The sequence below is a fragment of the Chenopodium album genome, chromosome 4 (genome assembly GCF_948465745.1).
Source record: "Chenopodium album chromosome 4, dcCheAlbu1.1, whole genome shotgun sequence".
NCBI classification, from domain to species: Eukaryota; Viridiplantae; Streptophyta; class Magnoliopsida; order Caryophyllales; family Amaranthaceae; genus Chenopodium; species Chenopodium album.
The window spans coordinates 16,374,538-16,390,923 of record NC_137837.1 but is presented as its reverse complement, the minus strand read 5'-3'; positions in this window follow the sequence as shown (position 1 = coordinate 16,390,923).

Here is a 16,386-nt window from a genome sequence, read left to right as displayed (position 1 = left end):
GTTATGAATTGTCGTGTGTAGCTAGTAAAAATTTGCGCTTTATTTGTTGGATTATGTTATTTGATGTTTGATTCTGTTTTGGTTGAGTATTTCTGGTTGTTTGTATGTTGAATGTGATGTAGTTGTTGTGAATTTAGGTATGGGTAAAATTTCCTTGAAAATGTGGCATGGAGGGGTGTTTGAGACACTCAACAATGGTAGGTTGTGTTATAGAAATGGGAGCACCAAAACCTTTAATGTAGACCCTGATAAACTGTGTTCTTTTTACTTGGTTGAGTTGGTTATGAAGTGTGCTAGATATGAGGGAAGAATCAAGGGGTTTTATACTTGGTTCCTGGGTTTACTTTGGTGGATGGTTTGAGGAGGGTGACAGATGATGCAAGTATGAGGGATATGATACAAGTGGCAGAGAAGTACAGGGGGGTAGAGGTATATGCCATGCATGATGACAATGACCCAATAGCCTTCCCCTCAGATTTACAAGCTTCTGCTAAAAAAAACCAACCCAAAACAATGAGACCTAAAAAACATCCAATTCAAAGGGGACCACAGGTTAGATCTAGTCCAAGAAAGAAAAGTCAACCTTTGAAAATTGATGAACCTTCCCAAAAAACCCATGACAGCTCACCAAAGTCCAAAAAAGAAGAGCCAAAAAAAGATGCCCTCACTGATACTTTAAAAAAAGATGCTCTCACTGTTTCTGTTTCTACTCCACCCACCACTACCTTATCCAACCAAAGTACTTGTAGAGTTAAATATGTTATTAACCCTAGCTCACAAAATGAAACACAGCTTGCCACTCTCTCTTCCATTATTGCAGCCTCAGACACACAAGCTGACCATTTAAACTCTTATGAGTGGGAAGATTCAAGGCCAGATAGCCCCATTCCCATTAATGACCTGATTCCAGATTATAGCACTGAGAGTGAGCATGAAGACCCTCCTTACAACCCACTTGTTGACAAGGGCAAGGGAGTGAGTTCTACACCTTTCTTTGGAGAAGTATATACAGATGAAAGTGAGGGGGATGAGGAGTCAGATGAGGAGCAGGCTGGTGGTGCTGATTTAGAATTAGAGGTTGAAGCTTTAGAGGAGTTAGAGGAAGAGTATGAGAGGGAACATGAAGATATATTGGATGAGGACTTGCAGTATCAATCTGACAGTGGAGATGAGGAGTACAACATAGCTAGGCAAAGGGTTAGGGATACAACTGCCCAGCTAGTTGACATTGCAAGGAAAATACAAGTAGAGGTTGCTAGGGGTTTGAGCATACAAGAGAATCAAGGGAACAGGACAGAGGCAGGGGAAAGTGCAGGACCTGAAGCTCAGAGTGATTATGAAGACAGTGAAGATGAAATTCATACCCCCCCTAATAGTGGTGATGAAGAAGAGTTGATTCTTGGGAGGAAAAAAAGGGTAGGGCTGTTAGTATCTAAGCACACAGACTTCAGTTCTTTTGTATGGAAGGTTGGGCAGAAGTTTGCCAACAGAGAGGACTTCAAAGATGCAGTTGCTAAGTATGGTATTCTGCAAGGTAGAGATGTTTCTTTTGTTGTGAGCAACCAAAAAAGGTCCCAAAGGTTGGGTGTTAGGTGCATAGAGAAGTGTCCTTTCTATGTATATGCTTCTTGGGACACAAGGAGGGCTACAATTGTTGTGAAGACAGTGAATGGTGAACACACCTGTCAGAGAAACATGAAAAGAAACAGGCAATTGAAATCAAGTTGGGTGGCAAAACAATTCTTGGATGTGTTCAAATCCAGGCCACACTGGCCAGCAAAGGAGATTCAGGAGTGTATAAGGAAGGCTTATAAGATGTTGGTGACAAGAGACTTTGCCTATAAGGTAAAGTACAATGCTCATAGGCTTTTACATGGGTCAATGCATAACCACTATAACAAGCTTGGAGGGTATTTGAAGGAGTTAGAGAATTGCAGCCCTGGGACAGAAATTGAACTTGTTACTGACTCAGCAAAACAACCTGGCTAACCTGTATTCCAAAGGTTATTCATTTGTTTTGAGGGGTTAAAGAATGGCTGGATAGAAGGTTGCAGAAAGGTGTTGGCAGTGGATGCATGCTTTTTGAAGACTTTTCTAGGGGGACAGTTGTTGGCTGCTGTGGGAAGGGACAGCAATGATAAAATGTTCCCTGTATGTTGGGCAGTTGTTGAAGGAGAGAATAACTCATCTTGGGAATGGTTCTTTAACAAGCTAGCAAAGTGCCTAAGTCTTGGAGAAGGGGAAGGGATCTCAATCATCTCTGATGAGCATGTGGTATGTGCCTTAACTGCAAACAAATACACTTTTCTAGTTAGTTACAAGTTTGATTTGATGATTTACTTGATCATGTTTTTTCTGTTATCTTTTTTGCTTATTTTCAGAGTATTGTCAGTAGTGTGTCAGCTGTCCTGCCTAGGGCAGAACATAGACATTGTGCTAGACATGTTTTTGCTCACTGGCACAAAAAGTACAAAGGAGATGAGATGAAATTGCTGTTTTGGAGTATTGCAAAGAGCTACAATGAGGCTGATTATGAGGAGAACATGGCTAAGCTTGCATCAATCAATGTGGATGCTGCCAATGACTTCAAGTTGCATAGGCCAGAGTTGTTTTGCAGAGCTTTCCTGAGTCCTACAATCAAGACAGATGCAATAACTTCCAACATTGCTGAAACATTCAATGGCTTCATCATTCAAGCAAGGACCAAACACTTGCTATACATGTTGGAAGATATTAGAACTTCTTTGATGCAAAGGTTGGTAGTCAAAAGGCAAGCAATGCTGAAAGTTACTGGTGTGCTCTGTCCAAGAATTCAATCCAAGTTGGAATTGGAAAAGACAAAAGCTGCTGAGTGTGAAGTGTATCCCTCTTCTGAAAGCCATTTCAATGTTAGTTACAAGTTGGATCAGCTAGTGGTGAAGTTGGATGAGAAGAGCTGCACTTGTAGAAAATGGGACATGACTGGCATCCCATGCTGTCATGCAGTTGCCTGTATTTATTTTGTGGGAAAAGAGCCTGAGTTGTTGGTAGATTCAGCATATTTCAAGGATACTTATATGTCAGTTTATGCAGGTATAACAACATATCTATTTCACCATTTCTGTAGTTATAACAACCTGTGTACAGACTTGTAACATGTTACTTGTGTTTGCCAGGCTCAATTCCACCAATTCAAGGTGAAAGACACTGGCCAAAAGTGTCCCAATGTATTGCACCACCACCAATCAAAATTGGTCCAGGGAGGCCAAGGAAAAATCGAATCAAGGACCCTCATGAAAACCCTAAGAAATCTGGTACTATGACAAGAGCTGGGATTGAAATGACTTGCTCATTGTGCCAGCTCAAGGGTCATAATAAAAGAAAATGCCCCAACAAGGACAATGTGCATCCAGTTGAACCTGCTCCTAAAAGGGCTAGAGGAAGGCCACGCAAAGATGCTCAAGCTGTGCCTTCTACACCAGCAACTCAACCCCAAACAGCTACTCAAGATGTGCCATCTACACAAGGTAGTAAGGCTGTTCCATCAGCACCCCAACAACCAAATACAACTCACTACAACCAAACTGCTCAACCTACCATACTTGGTAGAGGAGGAAGAATGATAGCAATGGGAAGAGGCTCTAGGGGGGGAAAGGGTAGAGGAGATGGTGCTGGGAGAGGTTCTGTGGCTTCTGGGAGAGGGGCTGCTTCTGGGAGAGGCTCTGCTGAGATTGGTGTTTCAGGTGCTGTAAGTTCTAGCAGAGGTGGTGCAAGTGGGAGTAGGGGTGCTGGAGGTGGCAGAAGGGGATCAGGAAGGGCAAGGGGTGGCTCAAGGGGCAGGGGAAGCTACCAGGTCCTTTTTTTCTTCTTATAAACACTTCAATTACACCTAAACTGTATGTGTTTGTTGTGTGCTTATGTGCCTGAACTGTATGTGTTTGTTGCAGGTTCCACAAGGTGTAGGTGTGTACATTGCACCTGATGGATCTACCCACACTACTGTGAGTTGTTGTGCATTGTCAAAATAACATGGTTCATTGTCAATGAGACTAAAACCTAATGCAACTCTCTGTTGTTTATGTGTTTGCAGACCCTTGGCAATCAAAGAAGGACAAGATCAGCTATATCTTGGTTTCAGTGCAGTCAATCAAGCCAAACCTCCACTTTACATCAAGTTAATGAATAGTTTCATGTCACTTTTATGGCACTATATTAGACTTAACTATGTTTATGTAATACTTTTGGATATTGTCTTTTCATCATGTTGGCTGTGTGAAGTCCAACTGCTAGTATACATTGTGAAGTCATGAACCTTATGAAGGTTCATTTTGTGTATGACTGGGAAACAATTTCACCCTCTTTTGTTAAACTTATTTAGTTATATGATTCTGCATTATGTCAGAAATTCAAGGATTGTGCATTTCATTGTTAAAACAACTTTCATTAACTAATCAATGTATTGGTCATTACATAACAAATATGTCTTCGCTCAATACATGACACAAATGACCAAAAAGCATTACTTAACCAAACTTAACTAAGTTAACTGAGGTAAACTACCTACAATCATTACATACATCACAATCATGCCTTTAAAATCACTATCATGAAAGCAAAGAAAATCCATGAAACAAACAGAGCAAGGGAAAAATTCTTCTCATTCCTTGTAGCCTTCATCAGTTCAATTCGAGTGTGGCAAAGCTCCATTTTTGTGTCATCCAACTCATCCTCCTTATTTCCCAATTTCTTCTCCACCCTCTTCAATTGTTCTTTAAGTAAATCAATCTCCATTTCTTTTTCAGCTACTTGCGTATCTCTTTCAAACACTTGTAATCGGAGTTCATCAACATCCTTGGGGTTAACATTAACCCACTGAAAGAAGCCACAATCACCCTCCTGAAAAAAATGATAAAACCCCAATTCAATTAGAATATAAACCCAAGTTTCAAATGCCCAATTTAATCAAGTTAATTTATCTTAATTAATCAAATACTTGTAATTTCGCACAATAAACTGGACTTACAGGCCATCTAGGGCATCCATGGAAATTCATCCCCACGTTCTCACCATGCTTAACCGTACGCGTAATTGCTTCCAAACCACACCTGCACTTCAATTTTGGGGAGACCAAGCCAAAATTTCTGGACGACGTAGAACTACTTGAACCATTATGCCTCCTACTAGCCATTTCTGACAGATTAAACTAAGAGAAGAAACTGAATTCAAAGATGAAATTCAGAGTATAAGGGAAGAGCTTTTTTTAGAACAGAGAATGAAGAAGGAAGATAAATGAAAATTGAGGAGCTGGCAATTTTTAAAAGGAAAATTAATAACAATATAACTCTTGGAAGCCACGTCATCCCAAAACAGGCTACAACAGGTAAGGTAACCTATAGGGACCAATAAAAAAGATCGGGGGGTAAAGGTGGGATTATTAAAAAATAATCAATAGGTGAGATTATTTTCAGCGGACGGGCAAAAGGTCGGATTATTGTGGGCAATTTTTCCTTTAAATTAAGTGTTAAAATATAGCTTTTAATGTGGGGTTTGTTAAATAAAAATTTCAATGACTATTTTTCAAATACAAGTATCAAGTTAATATAAATTATGTTAATACGGACCAACCTAAAGTAGACGTAACAAATCTAAGAGAATCGCTTTATAAATTAATGAAAACTTGTGGTGAAGTTTTCTAAGTTTGATCCAACAAATATAATTGGAACAATTAAAAAGATGGAGGGGGTAGAAATAATTTTTCATTTGTTTAGGCCCTTTTTGATTCACCTTAATTTTGCTGAACTGAAATTATTTTTACCGAACTGAACTTATTTTTACTAATTTTCTATTATATTTCTTCTTTAAGAAAACTGAATTTTACTGAACTGAACTTATTTTTACTGAACTGAAATTATTTTTACTGAACTGAAATTAATTTTATTGAACTAAACTTATTTTTACTGAACTGAAATTATTTTTACTGAATATTATTTTTTTTAAGGTGAAGAGAACATGGTCTTACTTTTAGAAAGATGAAAAAATAAGTACAAGTATACAAGTACTGCAGATAATTTCTTTTTTTTAAGGAAAAAAAATACCAATAATAATCTACTTTATCTAAAAATTGTACATTTGAACCTGTAGGGAATAAGTTCAAGCGTTAATCCCCTAACTTGAACCCCAGTGTGATCATACACTAAAATACGGTGGCGTCCAAAAGGGAAGAAGATAGAGCAAAAGAGTCGCCAATAAGTTTTAGGAACTTGTAAATCGTTCACATGGTGAAGGTTACACCCCTTAACGATCCAAGAGATCGTCAACTCCATAAGGTCTTGAACCAAATAGGGTTCGGGGATGAAGGTACAAATCCAACCTAAAAGAGATTGAACCTGCCCTAATAATAGGCCTCTACTTTATTCTGATCGTATTCATGTGCGCTTTCTGACTAACATGCAATCAATAGGTTTAACCCTAAACCTGTTTATCTATGTTGGTTGAATATTAATGCACAAATAAAACTATTATTGGCGATCACTTGAATTATAATCAAATTAACCCTAAACAAGATTATTAATTATCTTATTAAGCGTGATTACAAATACCAATTCCCCTATAAACATGCATAAATGGTGTGATCAAGCAATAAACATAAATATAATCAAGCAACATAATAATCAAAATAAATAATAATAAATAATAAAATTATAATCATAACAATATATAATTAAAAATAATCATCATAACAATGATTATAACAATTATAATCATAAATCATAAAGAATAATCATAATAATGTTAAAGCCATAATCATCATAATAACAATCATATTATTAATAATAATAATAATCATGTTAAAGCATAGCAAGATCCTAGGCATGATACTAACAAGATTAATAACAAACCCTAGCATGTCACTAATCAATAAAAATCAAATCTTTAACCCTAACATGATACTAACAATCATAAATATTAGGAAGAACATAAAAGGCATCATACTTTTAATCATACTTGATATTAAAGTTATCCTAGACATGATATTAGGAATCATAACAACAAACTAAGCATGAAATCTATATCATAACATCAATAAAAACCATTAAAGTACTTCCTTTGATGCCTCGTACCTCATTCTAATAACAAAATACACACGTTAGTAACTTCAAGGAAAATAATAAAACAACAATTAAATTAAATAATGGAAAATAGAGATTTGGGACCAAACCCTCAAAAATTAAACCTTTCAGGTCTAGGGCAAAGGCAACTTCGAATATGGATAGGTGTTTAATTTCTAGATATAATGGATGCGGAATTGTGTATTTGAGAAAATCTAGTTTAGAAAAAGAGAGAGAGAGAGTAATCAAGAGAATCTTGATGAGAGTTGGTGAATGATTATTGAAGAGAATGAAAATTTGTTGTAGGTGCAATCTGGTTATCGAAAACGGAGTTTTTACGACGTTATTTATAAAGAAAATCAGCCAAAAAGATAAAATATCAAAACAGAGTCTGGCGCACATGAAACAAGGTTGGCGCCAACACTGGCTATTGGCGCCAACACTGGCTATTGGCGCCAGACGCTGACCCTGGCGCCACGGCTAGCGCCAGGCGCTATAGCTGGCGTTTGGCGCTGACCTGGAAATTCACGCGTTTTCCCAAAATTAGATAAAAATTGCCGTACAGGAGGAGAAAATCGTATTTCCCTCAAAAATGCTCTTTGATTTTAATTAAAACTCTGAAAAGTCAACAAAAGTCAATTTATCAATGCTAATTGAATTAGGAATGAAAAGAACCTTCTAGAAGAATCTAGAAGACTAAAACCATTCCTAATTGCATTAGGAATGATAAATCATATATTAGGCCCTCCCCTAGATCATTGGGCCGCATATAAGGTTCAAAACGGGCCTAGTTCAATAAATTGGCCATAACTTCCTCAATATTCATCGGAATTGGGCTTATAATATATCGTTCGAAAGCTCTTGCCAAGCCCCATCCAAATACACTACTATTGGACCCATATCATGGACCAACCAAACTGGATTGGCTGTTTTCTTAAAATAAGTTTTCAAAAATAGAGAGAAGAGAAAAGAAATTAAAACTATCCGCAACACTAGACTTTCCACACTTTCACTTCATTCAATTATGATTCGACGTGAAAGGTACTCATCACCAGGTTTGGTTTTGGGGAGACACAAATGGGTGTCTACAGAAGCCCCCACTTTGACTGAGTTTGGAGAAACGCAAGTTTCGAAAACAAAAGTCAAAGTATCGATTGGGACGGAGAATGATTCAGAACGTTCTGCGATCCTAAATCACTCTTGTAACGTCGATACCTGCAAAACTAGAGTTAGTTAAACAGATAAAAGAGTTAAGAAATGCGTATCTTGCACCGCCGAGCACACGTCTCTGAAAGTAACCGATTCGCTACTGCTTTACTGTTGTTTTGATGACCTCTTGCCAAGAGAATGCCATCCCGCTTGAAAACCGCTACGCTTGTAACTACTTCCAATATAGAAGACTGCTTCGCTTGAAACATCCTCTCCCGCTTCGATAATATTCCACGTCTAAGGGAATACCATCGGAGATTGTTTCGCTTGAAACAATCCTCTTCCGCATTGATAATATTCCACGTCCAAGGGAATACTATCGAAGATTGTTTTACTTGAAACAATCTTCTTCCGCTTTATGACCATCTTCCACGTCTAAGGGAACATGGTCGAAGACAACTTCGCTTGAAATTACCTTCATTTGTTTGTGACAACTCTCCACAATCTAGGGAATGCCGTCGAAGGTATCCTCGCTTGAAGCTATCCTCATTTGTTGCGACAATTTTCCAAAGGAAATTACCAAAGATCTCCGCTTGTCGATCTTTAAAATCTCGCTTGAACTTTACTTCCGCTATGCCTGTACGTCGGCGCTTTTGTTGCCTTGAACCTGTACATCGGTGCTTTTGCTGTGATGACAATCCTCTTTTCTTTGGGAATAGTTGCCAACACAACTCTTGTCTGATGTATGACAATCCGATTTAGGGAAAGTTGTCAATGCTACGTAACAATCCATCCTTGGAATGTTGCCACGATGAAGCGACAATCCGTATCTCGGAAAATTTGTCAAAATCCAATTTTGGGAAAAAGTTGCTAATGCTTCGTAACAATCTGTCATAAGAATTTTGCTACGATCGACAATCCACATCTTGAAATATAACTCTTGAAAGCAATCCACCTTGGAAATTTGCCAACGCTATGCGAAAATCCTTTTGGGAAAATATTGCCACTATTAACAACCCGCGTCTTGGAACATTTGCAAAAAAGAGTCGACCGACAATCCACTTCGGGAAAATTTTCCACTTACTAAAATGAATGACAATCCACGCTGAGGAACCTTTGCCGAAATTTATGATGAATAGAAACCTACGACAATCCTTTGGGAAATTTTGCCATAGGGAACTGGGTGTATGACAATCCAATCTCGGAAAACTTTCCAATCAGTCAACCTTGGAAAAAATTTGCCAAACAAAGAAGGAGCACGAAAATCCACGCTTGGAAACTTTGCCAGAGATGACAATCCAATCTTGGAAAAATTGTCGTTTAAGAAGAATGCGCGACAATCCATATTTGGAAATATTGTCGTTTAAGTGCTTGTTTTTAAACCAATTGTAATGAGCCAGTGTTTTAGGCGCTTAACACTAGGCGAAAATTGCTAATGGCCACCGGTTGAAAACCCCCCATTGCCACCGGTTTTAAACCGGTGGTCATTTGAGGGGTGGCAATAAAGCATCGCATGGCCACCGGTTCAAAACCGGTGGCAATAGTCTTCATGGCCACCGGTTAATCGGTGGTAATAATAATTATGGCCACCGATTAACCGGTGGCAATAAAAAATGGCGCGGTTTTTTTTTTGTTGCTGAAGGCTGACTATTGCCACCGGTTTGAACCGGTAAACCGGTGGCAATAAAAGGATCTAAATTTTTTTTTTTTTTGGCCTGCAATTATTCCTGCAACTGATCCTGCTATAATATTATGCCATATTATTGCTATAAATTCTGCCATAATATAATTATTATTAATAATCATAACAAGAATTAAAAATATATATTTAGACTTTTATAATTAAAAACAAAATGCAATACAACAAATTAAATAAAGTGTGATATATAAATAAATACAAAAAATACTAATAACTAGTCAATATTGTAGTTTAAAAGTTAATAATTAACAAAGTATAAATTCAAAATGATGCCACATTTACAAATTGAAGGTGATGAAAGATGCCAACATGTCTCGAACTTCATTAGGCTCCTTGCTTGTTAACGGATCTCCCTTTTGCACCTTGCAAAACTTGGAATATATATAAATTATGTTAGAATAAATTAAATTAATATGTAAAAAATTAAATACTTGGGAAAATTTAAAACAGTCGCATTTTCATCCAAAATAGCCAAAATAAGGCCTATTTGACTTCTACTTGCCCATTTTCTACATTTTTAAACAAATGACAAAGTTCTTACTCATAACATGTCAATTATACTTAGTTATAGGTGGCTAAGCTTTGAAATCACAGAAAAAGGGCATTTTACTAAGTTTAAGGTCGCATTTTCATCCAAAATAGCCAAAATAAGGCCTATTTGACTTCTACTTGCCCATTTTCTACATTTTTAAACAAAAGACCAAGTTCTTTCTTATAACATGTCTATTATACTTATTTATAGGTGGCTAAGCCTTGAAATCACAGAAAAAAAGGCATTTTACTAAGTTTAAGGTCGCATTTTCATCCAAAATAGCCTAAAAAGGCCTATTTGACTTCTACTTGCCCATTTTCTACATTTTTAAACAAATGACCAAGTTCTTTCTCATAATATGTCAATTATACTTAGTTATAGGTGGCTAATCCTTGAAATCATAGAAAAAGAGCATTTTACTAAGTTTAAGGTCGTACCTCATCAAGATGTATGGTGTTGTAACAATGAGTCGCTATGTCAAGCATGAATCTCATCACGTGTAATCCACAATCAACTCCATTATCTTGTTGTGGGCACTAGCATAGGAACAAATCAAATGAATCAAACGTCACATAAAACCACAATTGTTTTAGCAATGTTAATTAAGATAATCACAATATGATGTGGCATTACCATAGGTGATTTCCATGTAGGACCCCGTGGAGCACGACCATGTATCTTCTTCATAATACTATAGGAAAGTAAATTCAAATTTGATTAGTTTGACTACTAAATGTGTTAGGTTAAGATAATCAACACTAGGTAGCTATATTTAATTTTGTAGTACAGACATCACGAGGTACTTCTTTGTTGATCGAGCTAAATCAAGGTGAAAGATTGTGTTATTAGCAGGACAAATCACCATGAGGAACCAATGAAACCTACATAAATTCACAATACACAAACAAATAAATAATTAGGGTACAACAAATAATTCAAATGTAGAAAGAATTGAATTACACATGGTTAAACGTACTCCTCATAACATGGGGCGAATATGAACTTGTCTCCCGCACGCATTGATTCCCGAATATTATGATTAACATAATACATCACCTCGGGGGAGTTGTGTAAGATTCTAGTCTCGGATGTCTGTTCGGGGCATAACCACCCAACTTTACTAGGGGAATCAGTGTCACTTAAGTGCTCTCGTAGTGCTCTACGTGCATGTGCAATGAAAAATTAATTGACATATATATGAAGGATAAACAACACTAATATGAATAACATAATTAATTTAAGTGGCATGTGCCTGTACCTCATGAATATTTGAATGAGAGAAATGTTAAGCATTGAACCTCTTAAAAATTCCTTCACATCTTGTTTGTTTAACCATGCACTTGCATCCTCATCATAATGGAACATTGCCTTAGGAAGTGCAATTTCAATGGGATCGTCACTAGGCAAATGACTAAAACGATTGTGTAGAAAAGTTAAATCCTTAGTGAGCGATTGAAGGACATTGTCTCCAACAAGTGGAGTAGGTTGCATGGCTGAACCTTTCGAAGAATTCTTTTTCGACACTTGTTCACTCTTCGACCCTTGTTCACTCATCTTCTTTGTAGGTTGATCAACGCTTTTAGGATTCACCACCTTCCTTCTCTTTGATGGTTGACTTTTTTTCAAAATCTGATCAAAACAAAGATAATTAGAGTTCAAAAATTTTTTGCCGGGGTTTAAGCTAATAAGTACACATGCAGATTTGTTATTTTACACAACATCTAAATAAATATTACCTCGTTGATTAACCTCACCCAAGCACGTGGCCATTGCACATAGCTACCCTTTGCTTCCCAAAGAAGAGTAATCCCATCAACCACTATAGGCACCGGTAGTAGGATGTTTTCAAACCCAGCAATGTAAGAATTGATCCCGACCGAGTAATGTTGTGGCCTAAGCGATTGGAAATGGACCGTATCACCAGTCGTCGCTTGTGCACTACCATACGCCACCAATTGCAACTCTCCTCCATTTGATAGCCCCGGGGCTAGAAGTGTACACTCGGTCTCTACCTACACCAGTAACGAAATTCACTTGTAAAAACTGAAATTATCAAAAAGGGTCTTTTCCTACACAATTGATCATGTAACGAAATTAACTATGTTAAAACCAAACACGCTCCCTCGAATCCTAAATTCACCTATAAATCTAGAAATTCATGGGGTGTTGGATTATCAACCTCCCTTGATTCCGCATGTGTGGGAGTAACAACCTTCAATAATTAATCAATAATGCCACATTAGATCTCACGTAACTCACAAGCTAGGCCAAAACTAATAGATAGAAAACTACCTCATGTATCTCCTCTTCTCCTTGTCCTTTTGGGTGACTACTGGAGTCGACCGGTGTAGTCGTGGGGAACGGCAAGGGTAAGTTCATTTGCTTCGCCCAAGCATTGAATTCACCTATTAACTCATTGCGAACTTGTTCCTTGATGGATGCCACCTTGGCATCCAATTCTTCCGGTGAGTTAACACTTCCTCGAGATCTTCCCTTTTTTGTGTATTCTGAACCCATCACCTTATCCCATCCTAGAAACGTCCCTCCCATACTTACTACGCGGCCTGGATGGTAGGGCTTTCCTAAAGCCAAGGTGAAGGGGTCTTTCTCTATAGTCGGGACCAGCTTGCCTTCAACAACTTCTGTAGTGTACTCAAGCTGTAGCATAAGAAAAAATGTTAACATGAATACATAAAATGTTTTTGTATGGTAAAGTTATGCTAAAGTTTCAAATAGCTTACAAGTTTATCCGCCACTTTTTTTTTCCGGTTCCTTGATGACCCATTTTCCGGTGTCCTTATCAAAGGAATGTAGAGAACAAATGAATTCGCCAGCACGACTAACCAACGTAGTGATCGTGGAGTTGGAGGGTTCTGAGGATGACCCTTGAGTCAAAGTGGGGTATATACCCTCCTTCTTCCAAGTTTGCCTCCATTCACCAAATGTCTTGGCCCCCGTACGATGGCGGTACTCCTTCTTCAATGAATTTGCCTTGTTTTGCTCTCGAATTTCCAACATAAATAGTAATGTTAGCATCATTACTGCAAAAAGAGTCAATATGTTATACAATTCTCATTAGATTTAGTAGTTCTTACAATTGCTTTGGGTCGAGTTTTTTGAATAACAAAGTCTTTCCACTCGTCCTCCGTCACGCTTGGCCATTTTTTCCACGGTGGGTCTTGTTCCTCAACATCTTCCTCATTTCCACCTTCACCTTCATTTCCCTTGGAAGCTTTCTTCTTGTGTTTCTTTTTCTTATAGATCCATCCACTGGTCAAGTGGGTCTTGAAGCCTCTAAATCTCTCCCCTAGTAAAGAATCAAACACCCTTCTCTTCTGGGGATCATTAGGAATACTAAACAGCTTCTGCAATCACAAATACAAGCAATTATTATTTTCCATTTACAAACTAACATTAGGTGAAATTATTTGTAATACATGTAAATGTGCATTTGAACAAAACACTTGCCCTGGTATCATCCCAAAATGTTTGAATCAAGCCTGGAGGTACTTGCTTCCAAGAAAGTGTAATGGGGATTTTGCGCGAACATATGCCAACTTGGTTTGCATATTTCCGAATCCATTGGCCAGTAGGTCGGCCTCTTTTGTCATACTCCAACACCATGGGACCGGTTGACTTCTTAAAACTTGTTGTCGGACCCCTACCCTTTCTCTTAGCTGGTGCCTTTACCCCCACTCCACCACCTGTGTTCAATTGCTCCTTTCCTTGGCTTTGAGTTTGAGGAGTAGTGTTCTCACCAACAATCTCAACAATTGTAGAATCAATAGCAAGCGCACGTTCAGCTGAAATTTCAAATTCATCAAGCCTGCACTCAAAAGCATCTTGTTCCTGATCTTTTGGCTCACCCAAATCAGTCTCCTTGTTGACATCATATGGCTCGTCCTTGTCCTCATCCTCATCCTGATCCTCATAGCCATCATCATCATCCTCCAAATCCTCTACTAGTGGGTCATAATCGTCCTCTATGAGTTATAAACACCTGTCATTACAAACATAACACGATATTAGGTCCATAAGAGATAAAAATGTTGACATATAGGTCATAATACATGTTAGTATATAAAATATTAAATTCTATCATTTTTTATGCATTTTGACGTAACTTGTTATTTCCTAGTACCGTTAACACTAAAAAAATTAAATTCTATCATAATATGTCAATTTTGAGATATACTTCATTCATTAACAAGAATTTGTGAAAATTTAGCAACTAAGATAACAATATCATACATTTTCCCTCCAACTATTCATAAAATTACCTAACTTCTGATTAAATTTAATAATACTTTTAATTGCTTACAATTTCAAATTAAATGGTATAGTACCTCATTCTAATATTCCTTCGTTGTGGTCTGACCGCATATAACATGTCTGGTCGTCTATGTCATTTGATGCAATAGGTCTAGGAACAGTGAAAGGTGCTGAATCATCAAATGCATCGTATTCTTCCTCATCTTCAACATCTCCAATTCTTAGGATTCTTCTTTTCCCAGCTAGCACAATGGACCATCTTGAATCGACTGGGTCAGTTACATAGAACACTTGCTTAGCTTGAGAAGCTAGGATGAACGGTTCCGCACTATCATTCAAGTGCCCAAGATCTACAAGAGTAAAGTCATCATACTTGACATTACGCCTGATATTATCAACCCACTTACATTTGAAAAGAGCAACCGTGAAGTTACAATAATCAAGCTCCCATATTTCTTGAATTCGACCGTAGTATGACAATTTTGCATCGACAGGTGATTTATCCTTAGCACTTGCAAACTCCCTTGACGATGCCACAAGCGTTACTCCACTGTTTTGGGTCGACGTAGATTTCAAATCCCGACCCTCTGTCCAAAAAGTGTACCCATTGATGTCATATCCCTCAAATGAGCGAACATCATCCCTAGGACCATAAGCAAGCCGCCTTACTGTATCGGTGACACTATCATCCAAGCGACTCATCACTCGTTGACTAAACCAACTCACAAACCTCTTATTATGCAACTGCATTAGTGCCCTTTCACCTTTCGATGGAAATTCATCACGCAAACTAGCCATGTGCTCATCTAAATATGGGTGAACATCAGCAACATGGTGCAACACATAAAGGTGTGCTTGTAAGAACTGATCTCGATCCGGTGACATTCGTTTCGACCCAATTGTGCCATGACCATCCAGTCTCCCTTCATGTCGAGAAGCAGGAAGACCAATAGGTTCAACAACGGCTAAATAGTCGTCCACAAAATTACCAATCTCCTCACTCACGGTCCCTTGAATCATGCTTCCTTCCGAATGAGCCGGATTCCTTACTTTATCTTGCAATGTGCCCATGTGTCTTTCAAAAGGATAGCACCACCTCAAGAAAACTAGACCGCATAACTTAATCTCACGCACCAAATGAAGAATGAGATGCACCATTATGTCAAAAAAGGAGGGTGGGAAATACATCTCAAATTTGCACAAAGTCACAACCACATCCGTTTGCAAAGCATCAAGTGTACAAGGATCAAGCACTTTGCTGCATATTGTATTGAAAAACAAACATAGGCTTGTAATAGCTTCTCTCACGTGCTTCGGTAAAATACCACGTATTGCAATCGGTAGAAATACTTGCATCAACATGTGACAATCATGGGATTTCATACTTGTCAGCTTCAGTTCTCCACTTAAGGATACAAATCTTTTCATGTTAGATGCGTACCCAGATGGAACCTTAATGCCGTAAAGACATGCACAAAACATCCGCTTTTCTACCCTTGACAATGTGTAGCAAGCCGGTGGTAAATACTTCTTCTCAACCTTGCCTTTACCCTCATCTCTACTCTTTGAAGCATCCGTGGCCTTTCCCTTTCCCTTGCTCTTCCCCTTTCCTTTTTTCTAAACATTTTCAGTTTCTTGTTCCGGTT